At 39.9% G+C, this 27,822-nt stretch overlaps 1 protein-coding gene and 1 non-coding gene across 2 annotated transcripts in view; both read right to left on the bottom strand.

Annotated features, from left to right (window-relative positions):
- Positions 1-27,822, bottom strand: part of GALNT18 (polypeptide N-acetylgalactosaminyltransferase 18) — a 316,297-nt gene that overhangs the window by 59,031 nt on the left and 229,444 nt on the right. The window lies entirely within an intron of this gene.
- On the bottom strand, positions 19,057-19,250 carry LOC129080826 (small nucleolar RNA SNORA73 family). The gene has a single exon (XR_008530224.1). It is a non-coding gene; the product is annotated as a small nucleolar RNA SNORA73 family (small nucleolar RNA).

The following is a 27,822-nucleotide window of genomic DNA, read 5'->3' as shown; positions in this document are numbered from 1 at the left end:
AAGGAAATCACCGGCATTTGGATCGCAAGGAGAATGACACTGGGAAATTTCCACGGAGGCTTGGGAGGGGCAGAGGGAGGGGAGCGAGAGAGGTGACTGGGCCTGGGACACGTGTCACAGCTGGTGTGATGTAAGAAGACCCAAGCTAGACGGAGGCTATAGACGGCAAGAGTTGTGCCAGAGAAGAAAAGTCGCTGATGGAGGACAATGATGTAGGAAAGAATGATGGCTTAACACTGCAAATTCTAGGGGGTTGGAGATGCCAAGAAGAGAGAGGGTAGGGGCGGTGGGTAGCAAAGGGGTGGCTGAGAACTGAAGACCAGGGACCAGTACCCAAGAAGGCAGGTGAAGTCACAAGGCACAGGAAGCAGCTGCCAAGAGGCACAACTTATTTTTACATAAAGTGATTGTGCCCAGGCTCATTATGACAAGTGAGGCACATGCTAGTGTTATAAGCACAGAGGACACCTGACAGCATGTCAGCCCAGGGCTGGACCTTGTGGCTTCTGGATGGGCCCTGGTCCACAAGTTTCTTGACCGCACCAAGTTCTTTCCTGTCTCTGTATCTTTGTATCTGCTCTTCCATCTTTCTGGAATAGTCTCCCACTCCCCCCACCTTGTTACCCAGCTCAGATACTACCTTCTTTGACTCATCCAATCTAAATAAGATCCCCTTTAAATACTTTTCGTGCCCTTCCCTCTTTATTAATAACACTCATTCACAATACTTCTATTTATGTATTTATTCTTTCAATGCCATCTCCCCACCCATCAGTAGACTACAAGCTCCAGGAAGACAAGGATCACATTTTATACACCGGCACCAGGCATCTACTCCATATTCAATAACTGTTACCTGAATGAGTGATTTCAGCAATCTAAGAGCCCTGGTCTTTGACTATATAGAGAGGTGGTTTTAAGTAGCTTGGCGGGATCCTCTAATAAAGGTGATAAACATAAAATGTGGCTAGATTTTACTGAACACAATGACTTCCTTCAAACCCAAGAGGTTTTTCAGCAAAGTTCTGACATTTAAGTGTGTACTGCAGCAACCAAAAAGAGTTACTTTGGCTGCAGTACTTAAATTAACGTCATAAAACCTAGCAAGTCATCAAATGAGCATGGGCAATAGCAGGCAGCTTCTTCTTGTGGAACCCAGAACTCTGTAGAGCAGCGATTTTCAACCTCTTTCATCTCATGGCATGCATAAACTAATTACTAAAATTCTGCAGCACACCAAAAAATATTTTTTTTGCCGATCTGACAAAAATAAGTAAGTATAATTTTGATTCATTCACACTAGGCGGCTATTGTTGTGTTGGCTCTTGTCATTTTTTAAAATTTGACAATCTAAGGGAAGAGAGGTCAGTGCCCCTGATGAAATAGCCAGGTGTTGCATGTTTTAAAAATTCTCGCAGCACATCGCTGCCCTAGAGAAAGCCCCCAATCTTGCCAATGCTGGCTTTAGCCCACAAAGTAGCTGTTGGGTCCCAGATGTGACCCAGAACCTGAAACAGATAAACAAGAGTTACGCAGTAACGTCTCACTCGCCACCAGCTTTTCCCAGAGGCCCCTGACTGTGTGATTGTTTCGGAAAATGCTTGAAGCACCCACCTGAAAACTACAACAAGGCATGCAGGTCTTGGGCGCTGGTAGAGAGGGTTTAAGTCCTGCCTCTATCCCGATTTAGCCTTTGATTTGGACCAATCTTTGGATGTCAGCTGCCTTTTTATTGGGAATAATGATACTTTGGGAGGTTTAAAAGAGATGATGTATGAATAGCTCCCACCAGCAGAGAGAGGCATGCAGTGGGTTCTTAGAGGTCAGGTTCCTTTACCTTCCCAGGACTGGGAGCTGCTGGTACAAGGTCAGGGTCACAAGGCTGAGTTTAGGTTTGCCTCTTCCATACATAAGTGTGTTTCCCTCCTAAGCCTCAGTGTGCTCAGCTGCCAAATGGAGGAGCTGAACTCAATAATGCCTTAGATCCCTTCTACTTTCATTGTGTGATTCCAAATTTTCCTGCCAGTAGCTCAACTGATGCCCAGTGTTTGAGAAAATATGGGCAGAGTTGTAAATTGGGAGTTGTAAAATAGGGAGACATTGGAGGCTAGCCAACAAGAAATATACATTGTGACGATTTCTCCTACTCAGAGACTTGTGATCACTCTGTAGTCTATAGAGGGAATAGCAAACAGTGCTCCTGTGTTAAATCCATTTGCTTGATAATGTTCTCTGAAGCACTATGTTGAGAATGATTCTGAGGCTCTCTCTGGGCTCAGTGGAAATAGCATGCCATAATTTATTATTAATGTTTATTGTGGGTAAGGGATTGGGGGTAGTCGCACTTCCGCATTCTATTGTATAGCCACAGTGCCCAGCTTAAGATCACAAATCTTTTCCAGCTTTTATCTCCTTATGACTTTTAATGAGCTCTTTGCTCTTGGCAAAATGTTCCCACTGTTCCCTTAGCCCAGAAAGCCTTTCCTGCTCCCCATCCATCCAAAGCCCTGGCTCTGTTCCTCCAAACTCCTCAAATATAATTTGTACCACTCATGTGGTCCATATTTCTTGGCTCATGTTGTTAATTATCTTTTTATGTGTAGCTGTTTTGCCTAACTTGGCTGTGAAATGCCGAGACAAGGGGAGGAAGCCAAACCAGGCAGGCGGGGGTAGAGGGTGGGGGGTGGGGGGGAGAAAGACGAGGAGGACGGAGGCTGAGCTGAGGTCTGAGCACAGCTGGCAGGAGGTCGGAGTCATTCACAGAGTGGCTGTCAGGTCAGACACGCAGGCAAACAAAGATACCACGCAGGGCGCCACAGGCACCTCGCCCATCTCACCCTAGTCCTGGCCCAGCGTGGCAATAGGGAGGAAAGCGGGGTCAAATCTGGACAAGGCTAAGATAAAGGTCAGGGGCCATTAGCAAGCCAGGGTCACAGGCGGGAGGTAGAGGAGGAGCTGGGCTGGCAATGAAGTAAAAGGTTGAGTCAACCTCCTTCCAAAATGCATCTCATTCCCACAGGTGCAACCTTTGGTCTCCATAGATCACACTCCTTCACGTGATTTGCAAGATCTCTGAGGTCTGGGCCCTCCTATTCACTGCAGCTTCACTTTACCCTCCACGGTCCAGCATCACCAACTTCTATGGTTCCTCAGACAGACCATGATCTTGGCTTTCTCCCCACCCTCCCCATGCCATCACCTTTACCGGAATCTCCTCCCCACCACCTCCATCTAATTGCCTGGCTAATTCCTATCTACTTTCTCTATTGCCCTAAATTTGGTTAAATGCCTCTGCTATGCATTCCCACGGCACCTGTACTCCCCCTTGCACAGCACTTACAATTGCTCTGTGTGTGTGAAATGCATATGTACAGTTTAAAGACACATAATACAAGCAACAGTTTCCTTACCACCTGCTTAAGAAACAGTATGTTGACGAGGACTTAGAAATCTCTGTGTGCTCCTCCTTACCCCCAGAGGTAATCCATTATCTGGAATTTTGTTAACAATTTCCTTGCCATCAACCTAAACTACCTGTTCAGTTTCGGTTTTTGCTGTTTTTGAATGCTACACAAATGGAAGCATATTGTCTGCATTCTGCAACTTGCTTCTTGCCTCATTTATTTTCATCACGATCGTGTTCCATTGTATAAATACACAGCAGTTTATTTAGGCATTCTCCTTTTGGCTGGCAGTCCGGTTGTTTCCAGTATTATGAATAGTGCTCCTTGGAACAATCTCATACAAGCCTCTTGGTGCCGAAGAGTGGGAGCCTCTCAGTGTGGAATTACATTACAGTGGAATTTTTGAGGCACAGGTCATACCCACAGTCAGCTTACCTAGGAAAAGTGAAACTCTTCCAAAGTCAGTTCCCTAGTTCCACTCCCACCAGCACAGGTGAGCACGCATGCTGCTTCACAAACTCACCAACGTTTGGCATTTCCAACGTTTTAATTTTTGCCAATTCAATGGATATGAAATTTGTTCTCTTTGTGAGTTGCATTTGCAACTCCCTGATTTCTAGCGAGATGGAGCTTTTCCTTTTGTTGTCTATGGGCCCGCAATGCCAGACTCAGAGAAGGTGCACGGCCACCTCGCTTTCATTAAGGAACCTCCAGGCCTAAGCAGGGTCAGCACGTGATAGATACTTACTGCATGAATGAAGGACAAAGAGTTAGGCTTTAGTTCTGAATTATTCCCATTGTATTTTACTTGGTGCTCTCTCAGGTTTCCAAGGGTATTTGTGTTATTTTAAAGAAACATTTTTAAAGTGTGACAATGCTTAGTCTTCCATCAGGCCCCACTGAAAAACACTCCCTGGGGATACGGCTTCCCAAGCCCTCCTCTTACAGTAAACCCTGCCAAAGAGTCTTCTGGACAGAATTGCTGCTTGAAGGGAAAAAAATGATGCTTTTTCTTGGAAGGTGTCCCTGAAGGGGTCTGATTTTGGATCAGCGTTAAGAAGCACTTGAGGCAGCCTCCCCGTTGGACAGGGATTCCTCACAGCTATCAGAAGGCAGCAGGGAGAGTCACCTGGCAGAATTCCAAGGAGAGACCAGCTGGGCTGGAATGTCTGGAAGCTTTTCATGAAAACAAAGTTAAAAGGCTGTTTTGCAGGGACTGGAGATTTGTTGAAATAGCTGCTTACCTACAGGAAAGCCAGGGGCAGCAAGGGCACCAAGCTCAGCACGCTACCCTGTCACGGAGAGAGGACCCCGCTTTCCTTGGACCCTGATGCTGTGGCTATAAAGATTGGGGCCACAGGAGTTCTTTTCCTCATGGGAGATTTCATGAGGATTTCTTGGCAAATGTGGTCATTGTGATTAGAAGGCATCCTTTAATAGTTCCAACCTCAGGGAGTTTATTCGTGATTATCTCAAATCTCCTACCAGCCAACAGACCTTATTTATATTGTCCAAACTCAGGCTAAGTTGGACCTGAGACAAAAATGAGGAAAAGGAAGAAGTCAGGCTTGGACATACTGGGGTTAGGGAAGCAGAGACAGGAGGAGGGTGGTCTCCAAGGGTAGCAGGTTTCTGTTGCTCACTAATACCTGTGTGTTCCTCTATCTCTTTCAGACTTCCCTGCGGTCAGGAGGGACCATATGAGCAACTCAGATCAATGGAATGAGAGAGAAAATGACAGCGAAGGCGGGCAAGTACCCAGTGTGAGACGCCTGTAAGCACTTCTACTCCTTTCCCTCCCAACCTGTTGTGTGTTTAAAGCAGGATACTCTTAAGTTCAAAGATGGGGAACCCGCAGGAGAAGCAAGCTGCGTCCCTCGATCACCAAGTGGAGAATAGCTGTCCAGGATAGCCTCCCACCCTTCAGGGCTCAGTGACATGCGGCCTCTGGGGTTTGGAGCTTGCTGTTGTAGCCTGTGATCATTTCCCTCATTAATCCAATCTGCCAGTGTGTAAACAGCCATGGTGGCCAGAGAGGCTTGGGCTTGGGCCCTGCAGCACTGACAACTAGGGATTCAGTCTATTGGGTGGGACTTTGTAGCAGAAGGTTCCAGGCCTGGGGAGAGATTGTCTGGAAAGTGACAGCTTCTCAAATCCAGGTGATGAGTTGACTCAAAGCAGGGCCTCACTAGGCTGAAGATTTAGCCTGCTATCAAAGAGTAGATTTAGTCCCAAGGGCTCAGAGAGGAAGCTGCCAGGAGCAGGAAGGGTGTTAGGACTTTGGCAAAGCAGACTGTAGGGTAGAGTCTGGTTCAAATTCAGAACCACCGTAGAGGTAAGAAAACTCAGAGAGAATTCGGCAGGTTGGAAGAAGAAAAGGCCAGGCCTTAGAGATCAGGCATAGCTCAGGGTTCATCAGACAACCACAGACAACAGCCCTGTGGCAGCCCCACTAATCCCAGAATAAGCCAGGGAGGCTGGGAAGGCTGGCTAGTCCCAGTCCATACATTTCTATAGAACCAAAGCTATAGAAGCCTCATGCTCAGAGGCCAAAGTATTGGCCAAGTTCCAAATCAGGATCCCATTGACACGTGTTCTGTCTACTCTAAGCATGGCTTTGTTTTGAACTAAGATCTCTGGCCCCATTACCATCACTAGTGCTACCGGAGAATGAATTTGACTGTTACAGAGACTCGGGGAACAGTTTTCTAAAATCCAAATAAAGCCCTTCCCATCCAGAGTCTGAGAGTCATTTTTATCAGATAACTTGGCCCATCTACCTCCTTGGGAGTGTTCCAAGCCTTCTCTGGTTGGACAGGTCCCTTTGAGTCGCCACGAGCGCCTTCTCTTTGTCGGTGTATTCAGAAAAGCTTGCTCTATCCAACCGCTATTCAGAGCAGATCCCCTGGACTATGTTTAATTTATGCTTTTCTATATGAAGATGAACAACTTACTCATTTCAAGAGTTTCCTTCTTTATGTCTTTAATCAGTGGCTCTTTCTTTACTTTCTCAGAAGTTTAATCTAATCAGAAACAAATCCCACCTACATGAATGGCTCATTAGCATGTCCCAATCAAACTCAAATTGACCGTCCATATCAGATGCCCCTCAAAAGGGTGACCACTGACCCATGGTAAGTCAGGAGGGTCCTTTTTTGAAATGCAGGGCCACCAGGAATCACTGGAGGAAAGAATATACTCTCACTCAGAAGAGTGGGGGCCATCTAACAGGTGGATGACTCATGTGTCACTGAGACAGCATAGCTGGGGAACTTTGGCAGTTTGGCAGACCCTGGCATAGGCATTAGAGGAAGCTGTGTGTCTGGCCCAAGCACTACCCCCATGTTCGGCTCCATGGAACCGTTGAGGTCATCCTTCAGATGGTAAAAATGAATCTGAGATGCTGAACATTTTCTCACTCCGAAATGGTATTTGTTTTAAGGAGCTTTCCTCTTACTCCCTTGGAATTCATATTAAGAAAGCCGAGGTGCTGGGTCTTCACTTCAAAGACATTTGCCCTTTTCATACACATCAAAATGAATTGTCAGCTGGGTATCATCTCTGAATGGCACCTACAGAAAACTCACATTAAAAATGGGATTTATGAAAGAGATCAGCCTTGCAGTATAGTAGAGCTGTAGGGGACCTAATGGATCACCTCCCATCATTTCCTGGTAAGCAAACTGAGGTTCAAGGTCACATGATAATTTAGAAGCAGAGCAGAAAATGTATCCAAGACCTCTCATTCTTGGAAGACAGGAGGTCATTAAGTTCAGAATATAGGCTCTGGGGTTAAACAGTCTTGGTATCAAAGCCTACATTTCCCATTTGCTGCGTTGGTGACTTTAGGCAATCCATTTGACCTTCTAGCATCAAGTTACCTTGTCTGTGAAATAGATACAAAAAAGTCACATTGCAAAAATAGCTGTTTTGAGAATCCAATGAGGTAATGCACACAGAGGGTTTATTTCAACACCCAGCACAAGTTTAAAGCTCACTAATACTAGGTATGATTATTTTCAGTATAAGATTCCACGGACGGTAAGATTCAGGCAGGAGGACACACTCCATTCCTCTGAGCTTGAGATTTAAACATCCAGCTACTTACATGTCACCCTCACTTGCATGTCTCTTAGGCACCATAAGCTTACCTTGTCCACAGCCAAGTTCTTTATTTTCTTCCCTGCTTCCCCATCTGTCCTCTGGTCTTCCCCTCATCCACCTAATAGCCCAAGCCTGAAGCCTACATAAGTAATTATATAATTCATCTATAATTACATCATCTTCCTCCTCCTCCACATCCAATTACATCAGCAAATGCAGTCAGTTCTACCTCCTAAATAGAGTTTAAATTTAATCACATCTCTCAATCTGCACAGCCAATATCCTGGTCCAAGCTGCCATTATGGTTGTGTGGACAAGTCTGTCAACAGCTTCCTAACAAGTCTCTTCACTTCAACCCTTGTTGACCTCTAATCTCTCTTCTAAAATTATAAATCAGATCATGTCCTTTCTCTGCTTTAATTAAATTCACTGATTATTTATTGAGCACTTACCATATGCCAGGTTGTATGAGATGGGGATTTTGTCTCAAAACAAAACACATAAAACCTCTGACCTTCTGGAACTTACAGTCTATGTTTTCCATTAGAGAACTTGCTATGGAATAAATTGTGCCCCCCTACAATTCATATATTGAAGCCCTAACCCCCATGTGACTGTATTGGAGATAGAATTTTTAGAAGGTGATTAAGGTTAAAGAAGATGATAAGGGTATATCCCTGATTAGACAGAACTGGCATCCTTATAAAAAACAGAGGAGACACTAGAGCTCTCTCTCTCCTCTGCCATGTAAGGACACAGGAAGAAGGTAGTAGTCTGGAAGTCCGGGAGAGGTCTCTATCCCGATCCCAACCACTCTGGCATCGTGACTTGGACTCCCAGCCTCTGAAACTATGAGAAAATGAATTCCTACTGTTTAAGCCGCCCAATCCATGGTATGTTATTATGGCAGCCTCAGTTAACGAATACAGCACTTACTGCAATTTGTAACTATACATCTATTTCTTGTCCCCTTTTATCAAATGCCTGTCCCATTATACCATGAGGTCTTCCAAGATGAAAGGGGCTGTGTTTACTTTTTAAACATTGTATGTCCTATGCTGAACATTATAAACCCAATGTCACATATGGTAGACACCTAACAAATAATGTCAAGTGAATGAACTGCATTACATGTACGTATAAAATTATAAGTCCAGTGACCATATTTCTTGGTTTGCCCATGACAATACTGGTTTATTCCTGTTGTTTCAGCATAATTATTAATAGTACCCCCTTTCACTCTCAAAAGTGTTCTGGTTTGGATAATAAATTGTAATTTATTTACATATTTATTATTTATTTATATATGCCAAGGCGAATTTGATTTCAGAAACATTAAACTCCAAAATAACTACTGTATTTTGCCATGTATAATGCACACCCATGTTTTTGGCCCAAACTTTCAGGGAAAAAAAAATCTTTTAATTTTTTTAATTCAATTTTTTATTTATTTATATTTAGATACTTGTTGTTTTTGTATAATAAGGGAATTTTGGCATTTACTTTTGGACATATGTATATCGTTATTGCTTTCTACAATTACATGTTTAATGTATAAGCGTAAATAAAAGAACTAAAAACATTTATATAGCTATGGAATTAGTACTACCCAAGTAAAATGAACACTCTTATTTTTCCCTCAAAAATCTGGGCAAAAAGTGAGCATTATACATGGCAAAATATGGTATCTGTCTTAAAATCACAGTATTACTAATATTTTCTCTCTCCTACTCCATGGTTTCTTTATATGGTTACAATTTCAGTGCAGTGAAAACTAAGCAAGTTATCAAGACCCTCACTCACCAAGGGGCAGGACTTGAAGCAGGCGTGAAGAATAAAGTAGGGCACACCACATTCAGTGCTTCACACAGGCTGGGTGCTATAGCAAGAAAGGGAAGGGTCTGGGGACCGGTCCCCTGGATTGTCCAAAATTAGATAGGCAGCATGGATATACAGAGAGAACCTAAACGAGTAAATGTTGCTTCCCGGGGTAGTTCATTAGGGATTAACTCTTTATTTTCAGGATTTTCTATTCAGGTAAGACTTTACTTGGTAGAAAATTTGGTGTGTAGGGGTAATTTCTGTAAATTGTCACCAAAAATCACTGGGGAAATTTCCTCATAAGGACCATTCCCCTTGCACAGGCTCACAAAGAATATTTGCATATGCAAATGATATGTAAATACACAAAGTAAAGAACATTGTAACCACTTCCTCAAGGTCAAGACCATACTTTCCCATGCTCTGGCAACTGGTCTCTGCTTACAAACAGGCACTAGATTACCAGTTTTCAATGACTCCCTCTCCCTTCATTCATGGTTAAATAAAATCTCTAAAACTCTCTGCCTCCTTTCAATCCTTAGGCACTCCCTCCCTAGCCCTTTGAATCTGTCTTACATCACCACTCTTTGACTCCTCTTGTCCCTTCAAAGTCTTCTTCCAGCTGCATTTGTATGGCCTTTCTCTGCTCACATTCTCATAGTGCAGGGTGCAGAGTTAGAGTCTTTGGCATCAGACAGAGCTGTATTCAAATCCAAGCCACACCACTCTCTCCATGGGACCTGGGCAAGTGGCCCAGTCTCTCTGAGCCTCTATCTGTAAAATTAGGATAGTAACTCTAGCCCCCCACGGTTCCCTGGAGGAGTAAATGACATATAGCATAAAACTCACTAGAATGTAAGCTCTCCAGGGGCACAGCCAAGACTCTCCTGTTCATCAATGTATACCCAGTGTTTGGCACAGTGCCCAGCATTAAATAAATAAGTTCACTGAGCACAAAATGTTTGCTAAATGGTAGTTATTCATCTTAGCTTGGTTATGGCACTCCTGAAATGCTGCCTTCTCCTGAAATCTGTTATTTTTCCCACCAATTTAGCTCTTGTATTTCCAGGCAATTCTTCTCTATAACTAGGAGCACCACTCTGCCCCCACCCTCCATTTCCTATGCTCACACTCAACTCTATAATCTCTTCTTGGTTCAAACAGTCATCCTCCCTGGGCTCCTCCATCCTCTTACCTTCAGTGGGCACACAGAGGACACCTGTTCTCCTTGTCTCACCTCTGAGTCTTCTCTTTACCTTTAGTTATGGATTTCTGACTTCCTATTGATGTCATGATCCAGATACTACATTTCTCTGTAGCCTAATGCCAAGTTTATAACACAAGCAGCATAATAAATGTTCACTGTATGAATGAATAAATAGATGAATAATGCAAGCTTTTGGTTATTTCCATTATTACTTCTAAAGAACAAACTTGCTGCATTTTCCCCTGCACCCAAACCAATTCTCTATCCCAAACACCCCTTTCCCAGCTAATGGCACCCCAAAACCTCCCATCAATCTGGGATTAAAATCCCAATGCTGTCTTTGTCGTCATTTAACTCATTTATAAGGACGAGGAAAGGTTGGGTCTTGACTTCCAATGATCACTGAAACCATTATTAACATCCAACACAGTGCTGAGTAAACACGTGGATGATGCGTTAGCTAAAGCTTTGAGTCACTGGGAAAATTCCCTTAGAAAGCATAAAAGCCTGCAAGCTTGACAACTGTATTTAGTGTATTTTGAAATCCTTGGCCTCAGAAGACCGCATAGATGAAAACTTATTCTGTTGTACAGTTGTTAGCCTTCTGTGGGCTTCACCCCATAACAGCGACTGAAAGACAATGCCAAAGCAGATTCCAGTTGATGACAAAAAGATATAAAACAGTGGCAAGGGCTCACTATCTTCACCCACACAACACACACAAACACACACATATGTATGCAATGCACAAAGGGATGTGCTATTCCAAGCTCTCAGGTTATTCTGAACTCTAGTTCCAGCTGGCTTAGACTAACCCTAACAACCAGAGACTAAAATCCAATTTAAGGTGTTTAATTTCCTCTGTCTCCAGGGATGGGTTTCCTGAGACCTTCTCAGTTGAACAGGAATGGCAGTGCCCACAGCCCTTCTCTTCTTTCTCAAGTCTCTTGGACTGTGCTGGCAGAGACTAGTTGGTTTACCTGAAACTGTGGGAGCAGCTGTTTTTAATTATCTTCTTCATGGCTCAGTGAGAACACCCATGATGCTAGCAGTGAGCTGAGATTACTGAGACCTCCAAGTCCAAGGTCTCTGGGGAGGACCATAATGTCCCTTGTGTGTTTCAGTTCACAGCAGGCTAGATAAGCACATATTAACCTGCCTTTTAACAAAGTCTCTAGCCCTTCAACCCTACGTACATTTTGTAAAAAGCCTCAAGTGATGGAGATGCCTGTTCAGGCAGTTCAGTCCTACAGACCTTTCTTTGCTCTCTTTTCCTCCTCTGTGTCTATGGCTCTCTGAACTCAGACTTCTGACTTTCTGTCTGTTTCTGGCTCCTCACTTTCGGCAGCTCCTCAATCTACTGCCTTTCTGACTCTGGCTTATGGCTCAGCTCTTACTCTTGTCTCTGTCACCCCCTCCAGTTCCAAAGTCTCCTGAGATCTCAGGCAAAGGCATTGTGTGGTATTCTCAACCCCACGTCCCAGCCCCTGTAATGGATTTGGGCTAAATCATCAAGCACTGAAACAAAACTGACCATTTTCCAAAGTGATGCTGGCCCAGGTTGGCCCCTGAAATTGAACTGTGTGTCATGGGTGATTTTAAACTCTGAAAGTAGAGGAGGATAAGCAACTTGACACAGTGATAAGGCATGAACTTGAAACCAGTCATGCTGCTTCTAATCTTGAGTGATCTTGGGATGTATTTAATCCTGTTACCTCCAGGTTCCTCATTTACAAAATGGGACATCACAGGGCTATTACAAAAATTAATGAGATAATATATACAAGGTAATGGGCCAATAGTGCATAATAACTTGAATTTTCTATCATCATCATCACGATCTTCCAGACTAGGCCTAATATGCTAACAACGGTGGAGCATGTAGCATGTATCTGCTTTATGAAATAATAACCTCCTTCTGTTTCCCAAGAGTTATGTCACTAAGCCAAATCTTACCTATGTCAGCCTTAGAAGTGCCAATATTGGTATTCAGGAAGTGTTTGAACTTCCCCAGCTCCAGGTCATCTACCATGAGTACCCTTTTTTCCTCTAACTTAAGTCACTGATGAAAATGTTGGACAAGCTAGGATGAGCGAAGAGCCCACAAAAGGCTGCCTTCTGATTGCCAATGACCAGTTTCTCCCCCATCTGATAGCTCTACCTTTTCTGTCTCTGACCCTCTGTCTTAGCTCCATGTCTTGTTACAGAACCCTAGTTTCCAGGCATACAGTTCAGCCATGTTCTTTCTCAGCTGTCAATATACGCGTCACCCCAGCTCCCTGGAGCACCTGTTCCTTTTCCTGCCTGAAGAACACACTCTCATTCCTTGGCACCCAGCCTACATGTCATCTCCTTTGTGGTATCTGACCCAGCTTCCATGTGTTGGGTGGTCACTCTGTCCTGGGTGCTACTTCAAAGCCTACCAGTGCTTTCATGCTTGTCATTTTGACCCTGAGTGGGTTATGCCTTCCTTAGTGCTCTAATCAAAACTACATTCACAGTGATAAATTTCCATCCAGAAAGTATTTTCTGGAGTATATGTCACTAAAGCGATTTAATGCTCGTGGTTAATTTTCTACATACTGTAATTAAAATACATTTCCTTTTATAGTAATTTTCCAGTTTCATTTCACTGGACTAATTTTCATTGAGGTTAATACTTTTTTTTACCTAGATTTAACAATTAAGATATGATTCATCTATCAGTATTTTTAAATCCATATCACATTTTACAGTTATGGTTTCTTGTGTGATTGTGATGTCAACCACGTTTAGTTTTCCTGAATCAAATCTGGCAGATGAAAATGATGTTACTATTTATTTCTTCAATCAGTTTTTCAATTAAAAAATTTTTACCATGTTCATTTTTATTTGTTGCTTTAGTTTGTGTTGATTATCTTTATTATTACTCACAGTCTGGAAAAAGGATAATTGTTTCTTTGAAAAAAGTTTAGGAATATCACAAGAAAAGTGTGAGCAGGTTTTCTGGGCTGTGTACTCACTACTGTTGCCATTGGTGCGTCAAAGAACACAGAAGTCCCTGAAGTCTACCACGATCGAGGGGTCAAAAGATCCTGTCTAAGCTCATGATATTTTCTATAATCTTCTATTAGTCCAGTACTTAAGAGGATGGTAAGGTGGTTGTCACTCCAGCTAGACAAAGAGCCACCAAAGGCAGGGTTCATGTCATTCATTCACCTCTTAGTTTCCTAGCACCTGGCAAGTGGGTGTTTAAAGAATAACTGAATGAATAAATATATGATTGAACCTGTGGGAGATCATGAGAAATTTTGTTTTACTAAAGGCCATTAAACTATGCCTACCTATGTAAGGCACAATATCTTCTGTAGCCACCCTTCTTGGGTTCAAATCTCAGCTTTACCATTTACCAGTCATTGGACATAGAGCAAGTTATATCGTCTTTCTGTGCTTCAGTATATCTACCTGTTTGTGGGAAAAATATAAGTACTCGAATCACAAGGATGTTACAAGGATTATGTTAATACATGTAAAGCACTTAGGACAGTAGCTCACATATAATTACTGCTATATTACTATTAACTTTTATTAATCACCATAAATCTCATCCATCTTTCTAGTTATACAGAGAGGCGGCCATGCCTTAAACATATCCAGTTATCCCAATAGGCATTCCTTTCTCTTTTAAATGGTTCTAATATCTTTTTCTTAAATTGAATTGATAACTACATCCATAACAGCTTCCACTCCACTGTTCAAGCTGTGACCTTAGAAGATATATAGAATATATTCTCTTCTATTTGACTGGCCTTCAAATTCAAAACCTGCTAATAGAGCACATACTATGTTCCAAATATCAGTATGAAAATGAAGTATCCATAAATCCTGAAATCAAGCTTTTAAAATCTAACCAGGAAAGAAGAAAGATGGTAGTTGTGTCTCTCACAGACCTTCTCCTCTTTTGAATTCAATATCTCCATGATACATGATGAGCAAGCCAGAATCCAATTTACAAATCTAATATAACTTACAAACATTTATAAGTTTGGGCTTACAAACATAACATAAAGTCTACATAATTGAAATTGCGTGATGTTATACATGAATACACCAACATATCAATGGAACCAGAATAGGAAATCCAGAAACAGATCTAAATTTGTTTGGTGATTCAGTGTATATTAAGGCAGTATTATAAACCAGTGAGGAAAAGATGTTATTTTAAGTAGAAGGTGTTAGGATAGCTGGATGGCTATACAGAAAAATAAGACATTGGGTCCATTCCTATACCACACATCAGGATTAATTCTGAATGAATCAGAGATTAAAGTGTAAAAATTCTAATTATACAAGTATTAGAAGAAAACATAGGTGAGTATCTCTATAACCTGATAGTGGGTAAGTTTTTCTATGACTAAATTCTGGAAGCAAGAAGGAAAACGACTGATGCATTTGCTTGCTTAAAAAAAAAGAAAAGCCTTTGTATGGCAAAACAAAACAAAACAAAACACCAGAAGCAAAATCAAAAGATAAGGAACAAACTGCAAGAAAATATTTGCAATGTATACAATAGGCGAAAAATTACCATCCCTAATGTTAAAGAGATTCTAAAAATAGAGAAAAGACTAACAATCCTATAGAAAAATGGACCAAAGTTATGAAAAGCTCACAGAAAAAGAAATGCAAATGGACTTAATCATATGAAACCTGTTCAGCCAAGCTCTTCATAAGAAAAATGCAAATTAAAACTACTCTGAAATTCACTTTTCACTTGTCAGATTGGCAAAAACCCAAATATTCAACAACATACCTTGTCGATTGGCTGTGAGGAAGCAGCTACCTTCATCACTCCTGGTGGGAAAAGTACTACCCCTCTGGAGAGAGATTTGATGATGCCTAGCAAAATTACAATGCATTTGCCTTCTGACCTCATAATTCCATTTTTAGGAATCTATTAAAATGATAACCTAGTAAAATATGAAAAACACGTATACAAGACTTTAATTATATTAAAGTATTAATTATAGCATTATGCCCTCAAAAGGAAACTGGCAGAATAAACTATGGAATGGTCACACACTGGAGTACTATGAAGCTATAAAAAAGTAATGAGCCCTGACTAGTGCTGACTTGGTAGGACAGACATCCTGCAAACCAAAGGTCACCAGTTCCATTCCAGGTCAGGACATATGCCTGGGTTGTGGGCTGGGGCCCCAGTTGGGGGAGTGTGAGAGGCAACTTACTGACGTTTCTCTTACACATGGATGTTTTTCTCCCTCTCTTTCTCCCTCCCTTCCTCTCTCTCTAAAAATAAATAAAATTTTAAAAATTCTCTTAAAAAAAAGAAAGCAATGAGAAACATCTCTACATACCAGCAATCTTCAACTGGCCTGCCACAAGAATTTTTAAAACATGCAATACCTGACTATTTTCCTTTAGATTGTCAAATAAAAAAATGACAATAGCCAACACAACAACAGCCATCTGGTGTGAATGAATCAAAATTCTACCTATTTTTTGTCAGCTTGGCTACATTTTTTTGGTGTGCTGCAGAATTTTATTAATTAGTTTTTGTGTGCCATGAGATGAAAAAGTTGAAAATTGCTGCTATATACTATTAGAAAGTGATATTCAGGAAACACACACACACACACACACACACACACATGCATATATACACATATATACATATATACATATATATACATGAACAAGGTAGTAAAAAGTGTGCATAGTATAATACCACTTATCTACAAAAGATATGTGAATATATATGCATAGTTCCTTATACAGTCATGTGCCACTTAACAACAGGATATATTCTGAAAAATATGTCATTAGGCAATTTCATCATTGTGTGCAGACATCATAGACTGCACTTACACAAACCTGATGGTATAGCCTACTACACACCTAGGCTGCATGGTATAGCCTATTTATTGTTCCTAGGCTATAAGCCTGAATAGCACATTACTGTATGAAACACAAGATTAAATCAAGCAAGAGACACAGTAAACACAACACATGATATGAGGCTGCTGCCAGAGTTACATGGCATGCTGTTTTACAGCAAACTTTTAAAAGTAGAAATAGTATACTCTAAGATAAAAAGTGTAGGATAGCAAATACATAAACCAATAACAAAGTTATTTTTTTATTATCATTATCTAGTATTATGTATTATACATCATTCTATGTGCTATGCTTTTATATGACTGGCAGTGGCATAGGTTTGTTTACACCACACCCCCATGAACATGTAATGCATTGTGCTATGACACTGTGGCTGCTATGTCACTAGGCGATAGGAATTTTTCAGATGCATCATAATCTTACATGCCCACCATCATATATGTCATCCATCTTTGATTGAAACATCATTATGCTGCGCACAACTGTAGGGTTTTTTTTTAAGATTTTATTTCTTTATTTGTAGAGAAAGGGAAGGAGAAAAAGAGGGAGAGAAACATTGATGTATGGTTGCCTCTCACATGCCCCCAACTGGGGCTCTGACCTGCAACCCAGGCAAGGTGCCTTGACTGGGAATCAAACCAGTGACCCTTTGGTTCACAGGCCGACACTCAACCCATTGAACCACACCAGCCATGGCACAAGTGTAGTTTTTAAAGTATAAAGTAAAACAAAGAAAAAACAAAATATTTTTTAGAGGTAGTAAGGAAACAGGATGAAGAGGGTAGTGGTAGAAGGTAGATTTTTCTGAATATACTTTCTTTTACAGATTCACTTCAGAATTACATATTTAATAATTATAAAATATTAATTATGAAAAAAATCTATTCCTAAAAATCAAAAGTCAAATGACTCAAATGGACTTTTTATTAGGTTAGCAGTATATCACATAGAGAGGAGCTATTCTAGATGACTTTAAATCATAGTAATTTGACAGTACATCTCTACTGGAATAAAACCTAGAGACAGAAAGAAATGCAAAAAATATTAAACTGCTTCTAGTAATCATATTGTTGGTGGTTAGTGTTGTTATTAGTATTCTGAGACAGTTGTGTGCATACTGAAGAATAAAATCAACAAGTAATTATGTTGGTGTCATTAAAAACCAGAATTTTTGGCATGGGAGAAAGGAAATATAGATGCAAGATTGATAAGGTTAAGTAAAAACCTAGTAGTCCTAAATTTGAAATAGAGAGATAGATCATCCTGAACACCTGGGGTATTTTATTTCTACAAAGATAGTAGTTTCTAGCTCTGACTACGGAAAAGACCTAGGAACATGGACAAACCCAGGAGCAATAAGCACCCCTAGTGCCAAGATTGAGGTTTTAAAAACCACTGCCCACTAAAAGAAGGTTAGGTTCAAGGAACATGTAGAAGGGACCCTTGGAGAAGGACAATGGAGTGGGGACTGTCTTTGGGAGTGGGTTTGGATGGGGCAGTGGAGAGCAATGGAGGGGAAAATGGAGCCAACTGTAACTGAAAAACAATAAAAATAAATAAAAAATAAATAGATAAAAGAAGGCTGGGCTCCTTAGGGAAATGGGTGATTACATCTCTGGAGCAGGAAATGCAGAGATGAGCCTGGAGCATGTCAAAGAACCCACGGACATGGACAATAGTTTTGGAATTAACAGTGGGAGCAGGGGAGAGGCTTGGGATGGGTGGAGGTGGGCAAAGGGGGAAAACTGGGACAACTATAATATAATAACAATTAAAAATGATTTAATTAAAAAAAAAAGAGGCAAAGGGACTAAGGAACTTTGTTAGCAGACTCTCAATCGCCAAAGGTTATAATTTGCAAAACAATACGGATAAAAGTAAATGTTCCCCTTTGGAAGGTGGCAGAGAATCAATTCAGTGTTTTGAAAGCTGTTATGGAATTATTTATTCTGATGCTTCCAAATTAACTTAGTTGTACTTCCAAGCACCAAAACAATGGATGATTGTGAATGTCTCTTTATAAAAGTTATTCCAGCTAATAAAGAAGGAGAAACAAAATTAACATGTCATCGTTTTGCAATCCCTGATGAATTATTGGATCTAGTCAATAATCAGCAATGACTGCTAGTATCACAAATGGGTAGGCAGCTACATATTATGTACTACATGGTGGAAGTACACAAATACTGCCTATGGAATATTTTTGCTACAAAATTGAACCTACATCTCTATATCTAACTTACCAATTTAGAAGAAATATACAGGACAGAAGGACATGTTAAATGATACTAGGGTAATGCAATCAGGAAAATCTAGGCTGTGCGAGTCTCTACAGGACAAATGGCCTTATCTCTTTAAAAATAATTACAAGGGGGAAAAAAACACGTAGAAGAGAAATACAGTAGATTAATAAATGCTTGAAAAGATATATTAACCAGCTAGATCCTGACTCAAGCAAACAAATTGTAAAACAAAAAAAATTAGGAGAGAATTAGGAAACAAACACAATATTTGATGGTATTAGGGAAATCTTTTTAACATTTTTAGGACTGAAAATAGTATTGTGGTCATGTTTTTTAAAAAGTCTTCATCTATTTTATTTTACTTTTATTTTGTTTTTATTCCTCTAGATGTTTCCTGCATGGTTTGTCTCCTCAGGCATTGTCCACAGGACTCTGAGAAGCTCCAGGGATACGCAGGTGCAGACTCAAGACCCAGCTTTCTGTCCAAAATTGTGGAAAGGGACTGTTCATCACAGAGCAGAAGGCCCTCATCTGTTTTAGATGAATATTGAAATACTTTTCCAAAATATAATGTCTAGGATTTGCTTCAAAACAACTGGAGTTGGCGGAGGACTGGATAGGGACAGAGATTACAACCACACAGGCCATGAGATGACAATGTTAAAATGGTATGAGAGATGCAAGGGGATTTATTATATAATAGTATTTGCTTTATTTTTGCATATGTTTGAAATTTTCTATAATAAAGCAATTTTTAAAAAAAATCCTATTTATGACAAAATATCCAGAATATAGAGCACAATAACCTAGACTAGGGGCCCCCAATCTCCAGGCCTTGGACTGGTACCTATTCCGGGCCTGTTAGGAACCAGGCTACACAGCAAGAGGTGAGCTCAAATGTAATGCACTTGAATCATCCTGAAACCATCCCCTCACCTCCATCCCCACCCCAACCCCACCCCACTCTGTGGAAAAATTGTCTTCTATGAAACTGGCCTCTGGTGCCAAAAAGGTTGGGGACCACTGGCCTAGACAGTATATTGCTTGATAACTTGTAGAGGAAACTTATACCCAAGTTTAAATCCCCTTCCTATATTAGGGGCTGTGTAATGTGTATTTCTTGGGCCTCTGGAAACTGAAAGGAGGCATGTCCCTGTCCCCCGGAAGCTAAGGCACGGGTGTTAGCACCTAAGTTTAGCCAGCACTATGCTTGCACTCAGAACTTTGAATCTTGGTGAGTGTCACCCATACCGGAGCAGTGGTGCCCAGTATCCAATGATAAGACATCTAGTCATGGCAATGGGGTCAGGATATTAATCTAAATAGACCATTCTTACCACTTGGGCTGTGGTTTCTGCTATATAGTCTCTCTGTTTCTGAATCTGCTTCTCTAGATTTCTTGTTAATTACCTGAGATATCCAATGACTTTCCAATACATCCCTTTTCTCTTTCAGTTAGCCTGAGTCAGTTTTCTTTGCTTACAATACAGATTTCTGAATGTTATCTGAATAAAAAGTTCAGTAGAACTATAATAATATAAATTAGAGCATGTTTTAAAAGAATACAGCACTACATACACTGTATGATAGTATATTTATACAACATACATACCTACATGTATAATAGATATGATCATATATATGTTTTGTATGGTAGAGATAGAGCATTTTATAGTTTACAGAGTAGTTAAATTGATTTCTTGTTATCTTTATTGTTGAAATAATGATTATCATATCGAGATAATAAAGTATGAGAATTAATTAACTTTTTTGGCCCACATAAATATTTTTCATCTTAAAGCATGATTAGGGTAATAATATCTGGCTTGCCTACAGCACTTGATTGTTGTATGCATTTAATAGGGTAATTGCAGGGAAAATTTTTGAAAATATATATGAAAGGCATTGCCACTTTTGCTTAGAAGCCACAGGTGAATCTAGTCCAGAGACTAAGACCTTTTTGATACCTGGTGTGCGTGAAGCTTGCGGAGTCTACTCCTCCCACTGTGTCCACACCTTCTTTGCTTCCTTCATCCCCCATGCCCTGCGGAATAGCCACTGGCATTTTCCCAGGGCATGCAGAGATCCTAGATTCTCCATGGCTGCGAAAGATTTACGAGAGGAGACGACAACTGGTAGGCTAGGACAATAGAAAAATGTCGTGGATTTAAAATAAAGTCATTGTCTGAGGTACTAAGAAATCGCAAATGCAAATTTCTGCTTCATTAAGCTATTCAATAAGGATACCCAGGTAAGGAGAACCTTTAATGATTCCTTGGTGACCCCAAGGTTAAAACTTGGAGCAAGTCAGCTGGACTCCCTCCTATCCTAGATGTTGCTCAGCTGCATAGGGGGGAAAGGCAGACTCCTACACAGGCAGCAATCCTGCACCCGGTCAGGTTTATGGGGAGGCTAAAGCAGTTAAAAGGTGCGAACTTGGCACTAGGATAATCTGGGTGAGCCAGAATGAAGATAATTATTCAGTCTTAGCAGTAGATAGTAAAAGGTCAGTCAGCATGGAGGGTGTAAACGCTGTTTAAGGGCATTTTAATAGCAGACCATATTCTAAAGAGACAGATGATAATAAATGTTAAAAGACAGAGACTCTAAAATCCAACAAGAAATCCCAAGTGGGTAAAGCACAGATATCCAAAGAGTCTATGACTTGCAGATATGCCTAAGTGGATGTCCAACAGAGAGTGCTGTCTGGTAGACTCCCTTCTCTGTGATACATTCTGAAGAGCCCAATCCAGTCAAGAGCCATCCACAGCTCAGGCAAGATAGGGAGGAGGGGTCTTTTCATCCCACGGCCTGCTCCGGGCACCATGGGTAGGCCACGGGCCAAGTTGTGATGGCATGCTGTCCCTCCCCCTCCTACTTCTATGGTTTCCATTCCAGAGAAGTGGAGACAGCTGTCATTCATATTAAATAATTTAATTCCAAGGAATAATAAACAGGCTAGGAGTCTAGATCAGTTTTCCTGTGTCAATTCCACAAAACTATGAAGTTGCTTGCCTCTTTCAATATCTCAAGTTTAACAAATTTTCCATTTCCCAAAGAAATCTTTAGAGATATATATGCATCTTTTGTCTTATTGAATAGAGTATACGGAATACAATTTAAACTTTTCTTTATGACCCAATGCTATTATTAAGATCAATAATTGTGCTGTAAACTTGGGGATCTGCCTGGATGTTTGGTCCTAGAAGACAGAGATCCAGGCTGCTGTTTTTTTGGTCACTTGGTATCTGTTCTGTAGCCTATGTTCAAATAATTTGCATAAATTTAAAATATTTTGTTCCTTGAAAGTTAAGCAATACTTCATGGTAAAAATAAATGGTCTTAGTTTTTTATTTGTGAGAAAGTTTTTCATTTATCAGTATTTTTAAATACTTATTTAATTTCTTTAATGGTTATAGGGCAATTTGGTTTTTGATTTCTTCCTGTGTCACTTTCATAAGCTATATTTTTCTATAAATTTCTTCATACTGTTGTTTATTGGCCTCCCTCTCTCCCTCCTGCTGAAAGTTTGTCAATTTGATTAGTCTTTTAAGGAAGAAAGCTTTGGCTTTATTAGTTCTTATTAATACATATTTCTATTTCATTAATTTCTGTAATTTTTTATTACTTTCACCTAGTTTTATTCTGATCTTTTTCTACCTATATATTTAGCTCATTAACTTTCAGCTTTTATTTCCTATAAAAGAATGGGATGCTATACAATTTCCCTTAAGTACTATTTTAATTGCATTTCATATAATATGATACATACTACATGTGTTTTCATTCAGCTCAAAGTATTTTCAAATTTCCAATATAAGTTCTTCTTTGATACATGAGTTACCAAGAAGTATTTCACAATTTCCAAAAATACTGCTTTGCCTATAATTTTTGGTTATGGATTTCTAGTTTAATTCTATTTTCATCAAAGAACATAATCTAAATGATGTTAATCCCTCGAAATTTGTTGAATTTTGTCATTAGATGCAGTGTTCTTTATATGCCCATTAGAGTCAAACTATTAATTGTGTTGGTCTTTCAATTCTTGGAAAAATTTATTAAAATGCTCCACTATGTTAATGGAGCTGTCATTGTCTTATAATTCTGTTAATTTTTAGTTTATAGAAATTAAGGTTGTAGAACTAGGTGTATAAAAGCTTATAATTATTATATATTCCTGATGAATTGCACATATTAACATCTTGTAGAAATCTCTTTTATATTAAAGCATGCTGTAATAGTATTTTTCTAATTTTAATAACTACAACAACTTTCTTTTGATTGACATTTGCCTGTTCTGTCTTCTTCCATCCATTTAGATTTAAACCTTTCTGTATAATATTTCAGACATGTTTCTTATAAATAGCGTATAGATAATTTTTAAAATTTAGTCTAAAAATGTCTTTTAATTTAGTCCATGCAAATTTAGTGTGCTTACTGATATATTTAGACTTATTTCTACCATCTTATGTTTTCTTGTGTACCATCTGTTCTATTTCTTTCTTATCATTTTCCTATCTCATTTTCCCCCTCTACTATTTTGAAAGTTAGACTTTCTATATCTATAATTTTTATGGCTTCTCTAGAAATTTTAATATGCTTATTTTATTAAAATTTATAGTCAACTAGTATCCTATCTTTATTAACAACATAAGCATTTTAGAACACCTTAATTACATTCACCCCCGCCCAACTTATTTGTAATTTTCATCGTGCATTGCAGTTTTAAAATTTTATAACCCCACAAGACATTGCTATTGTGCTATGTACCATCAATATTACTTTAGGGTTAAACATATATGTACTACTTGTATGATCTTATTATTCTTTTATCTGCTTGCCTTCTGCGATCATTTTCTTTATATCCAAAGTACATCCTTTATCATTTGATTTGCCTATTAGTAGCAAACTCTTTCAGTGGGAGAGGGGGGTGACAGGGCGGGGGAGAGCAATGAGGGAAAAATGGGGACAACCGTAATTGAACAACAATAAAAAAATTTAAAAAAAGAAAATGACTTTATTTTTTATGTTAGTTTTTAAGAGATAGTTTAATGAGTATTAACATATATAAGTAAATAATTACTTTCTCTTAGCATATTTAAAATATTATTTTATGGTATTCCAGGTTCCATTATTGCCTTTGAAAACTCAACTGTTACTCTACCATCAATTTTTAGGTATCTATTTTTTCTAACTGCTATAAGATCTTCTCATTGTCTTTGGCATTCTGTAGTTTCACCATGATATGTCTAGTGTGAATATGTTTGTATTTATCTTGCTTTGGATAGACTGACTTCATGAATCTGAGGATTGGTCTTTCACCAGTTTGGACATATTTTCAGGGATTATCTATTTAAACATTGCTTTTATCTAATCTCTTTTTACTGTCTCCATTTGGAATTCTAAGGTATTAGACCCTCTCCATCAATCTACATGTCTCTCTATCTTCTTTTTAATATATTTTTCTTTATCTTTCTGGGTTCATTTTAAATAATTTCTTCAGCTGTATTGTCCAGTTTACTAATTTCTTTCTTTAAATAACATCCATCTAGCTGTTTAATTAATCTGTTAAGCTTTTAATTTCATTTTTTAATATTTTTCATGCTTGAAATTCTATTCGATCCTAATATGACTAATCATTTTTATAGTCTCTTGCTTCTTATTCATATTCTCAATGTGTTAAAATCTTTTTAAAATATATTACACAACTTATTTTATATCATGTGTCTGATAGATTCAATACCTGAAGATTTTGTGGATCAAATTTGGTTGCCCAGCCCCAGCTGGTGTGGCTCAGTGAACATCAGCCTATGAACCGAAAGGTTGCTGGTTCGATTCCTGGTCAGGGCAAATGCCTAGGTTGTTGACCAGGTTCCAGGTTGGGAGCATGTAAGAGGCAACCAGTTGATGTTTCTCTCACATATCAATGTTTCTCTCCCTCTCTTTCCCCTCCTTCCCTTCTCTCTAAAAAAATGAATAAATAAAGTTTTTCAAAATTGGCCGTACAATGTTTTTGCTGGGTTTGCTCTTGGCACTTCCTTTTTCCCTTGTCTGGGGGGGGTGGGGTGTGTGTGTGTGTGTGTGTGTGTGTGTGTGTGTGTGTGTGTAAGTCATTTCACATTCTTTGGAGCTCTAGCTGTGGCAAGTTTGTGTTCTAAGTTAAAGGGGTCTTTTCCCAGAGAAGACGTGTATGGACTTTTGCAGATGCCTAAGAACTTCCAATAACTTAAAGTTAAATACTATTCTTGAGGTTTTTTGGACCAGTAAGTATTTTTATTTTAAGCTATATACACAAGGGAGAGATTCACAGAAGACAATTTTTTCTTATCTTCACAGCACAAGACTGAGATAGGAAATCTTTGACCTACCACTAGGGGTGAGGATGGGAGTATTTCTAGTTTATCTTTATACTGTGTAAATTGGTCTTTGGAGCCCAGCTTTATGGGAGCTGTGTGTGTGTTGTGGGGGCAGATGCTTATTTTATTATACTCTTCATCTTGAGCAAGCCTTGGGCTTGATATCCTGTTCCCTGTACTCTTTGAAATTGAGAAAACATAAGCTTAAAGTCACCAGGTTCTTCAAATATAACAAATTCAGGCTTTCTCTAGGCTTCTACTTTCACTTAATTTTTGGTCTCCATATTAGTTTTCTTGGGCTGTTATAACAAAGTACCACAACCTGGACCACCAAAAAAAAAAAAAAAAGTAAAATAAAAAACAAAAAACAACCCAGAAGTGTATTCTCTCATGGTTCTGGAGGCTAGAAGTCTAGAATCAGGTATTGGCCATGCTCTCCCCAAAACCTTTAGGGAAGAAATTTTCCTGGAAAGAAGGATCCTTCTTTCAGCATCTGGTGGCCTCAGGCAATCCTTGGCTTGTGGCACCATAACTCCAGTCTCTGCCTCCATCTTCTCACTGTCACCTTCCCTGTGTGCCTATGTCAGTGACTCTCATCAAGACACCATCATATTGGATTAGGGTCCACCGTCATCCAGTATGACCTCACCTTAAACTAATTACTTCTGCAAAGACCCTATTTCTAAATAAGATCATATTCACGGGTACAAGGGGTTAGAACTTCAACCTATTTTTGAGGGAATACAATTCAACCCATAACATTCTTTAACAATTTCTTAATTCCCTGCCAGCTATTGAATGCTTTCTTATATCTTCTAGCATTTTGATAGCCATCAACTATACAATGTTTGAGAATTCTATTCAACGTCTTAGTTCTTGCTCTTTTGTTCAGCTTGGCCATGGCAGCTCTCTTCCTTCTCCCACTGAGTTGTGGACTTAGGAATCATAAATTTAATAAATGTACTACCTTTTTTTTTAAGCTCTAAGGGCTTTTATCTCTAGATCATTGTGGTATATCTATTGAGTCTTTGAAATCATACAGACAAGGGGTTGAATCTTTTCTCTACATCTTATAAATTGTAGGACCTTGAGAACATATGTAAGCTCTTAATTTTACAACGTCCTCAACTGGAAAAAAAAGATATCATAATAGCAGCTATTTTTTTAGGGTGTTTTAAAGATGGATGGCATAAGTGAAGTGCCTACTACAATCCTTGGCACGGAGTGGGTATTGAATAATTGTGTGAACAACTCTATTTCTGTGTTACAAATGGGTAAGGGCATTGAATATGGGCCTCTAACTAAATGAGGTCAGAAAAACAGTGTCTCTCAGTTTTAACCACAATCCTATAGGGCAATTGAGGGGAGATTCTAGAAGAGGAAAGTGAGATCTTGAGATTTTAACTCATAAAACATGAAAGAAAAACACTGATAACCATACGAGATGTGAAAATCTATTTTAGAGATGCTCAATGGTTCTGTGTCCTTTAAGGGGGCACGGGGCCAGAATTCAAGTGAACTGGCCCTACCTCCTGTTCTCAGCCAGCCAACAGGTCGTTGGGCCCCTGCTTTAAAAGAAACCTTTCCTTCAACTCCATAAAGTAGGAGGGAAAAGATGAAGAAAAAAAAAAAAGCCAGGTAACATTTTATACTGTATTTTGTACCCTGAACACGAAATCACTCAAAGATTTTTAACAAGTATTTGAAAGCCTTACCCAGGCCCACACTCAGAGCTTTATAATCTAGGCTAGGAGAGGCCAGAAATCTCCCACCACTCTATGATTGACTCACACACATGTTGGAAGCAGAGTTCACAAATCTAATTCCTTTCTCTGTCCCCAGACATTTTTATCCAGAGCGCAAAAGTGACTAGAGGCGATCCTGCCCACTCAGCCAATTCCTGGCAGCAGCTCCTAGTGAAAAATATTATGTTTGGGGGCACGCATTTATCCAGGAGCGGCGCTGAAATGAGATGGTTAGGACGCAAGTGGTGGATAAATGACCAGTGTAGGGAGAGCTTTAAAAATGAGGGTGATTATGCAGGCACTGTCCTCTATGAATATATTAGCTTCCCAATAAACCCATGCGTTTGACTGCCTCCATGGCAATTTCTCTGGGTTTCAGTGAAAATAGTTGTCTGGAAGTGTTTTCTAAGCTCGGCTTCAGAGAAACCACCCCTGCTGCCAGTCCTCAAAGCCCTAGCATTAAGTCTGGGCAACAAGTCAGGTTCATGCAGTACCTGTCAGGCCACTGCATGTGACGTGAGATGCTCGCTGGAGGTGCCCAGTCTCCCCTCAGGATGAGGAGAAGGTTGTGCAGGGCCAGCTGACTGTCCAGTGGGAGGGCTAAGGGGGTCAGAGTTGACAGGAAGATGTATCCAAGCTGGAGTCCTTGTGGGAACTGAATATCAGGAACTGGAGATGCTGGATATAGACACTAAGGCCAAAGGGGTACGAGGGGATCACCGGTAGGAACCAGGTAGGCGTTGCTGCATTGTGCCTGGAGGGCTGACCGTGAGAAGGAACATTGTGACCGCCATCACCACTAGCAGGTATGAGGCTTCCTCCAAGGGCTGGCAAGCCTGTAGTGTGTAGACGTGTCAGGCTGCTTAAAGATCCCCATGGAGAGGACAGCAAGGACCACTGTAGGGTTTGGGTTAGGTTTAGGATTAGGGTTTAACAAAAAAGTTGTTCCCTTGAGTTAGGAGCTCAATTCTTCCATGTCTCCACCCCTAGCCAAAGCAGTTTCTGAAGTGTTTTTCTTCCTGAAAATTCTGTAGGTCCCATCCTGTGTCT

This window comes from Pteronotus mesoamericanus, unplaced genomic scaffold (genome assembly GCF_021234165.1).
Source record: "Pteronotus mesoamericanus isolate MK-2021 breed Mesoamerican mustached bat unplaced genomic scaffold, CSHL_Meso_final contig_90, whole genome shotgun sequence".
In the NCBI taxonomy this organism is placed as follows: domain Eukaryota; kingdom Metazoa; phylum Chordata; class Mammalia; order Chiroptera; family Mormoopidae; genus Pteronotus; species Pteronotus mesoamericanus.
Note: the sequence above shows the minus strand (reverse complement) of the source record. Positions and strands in the feature narration are given on the sequence as shown.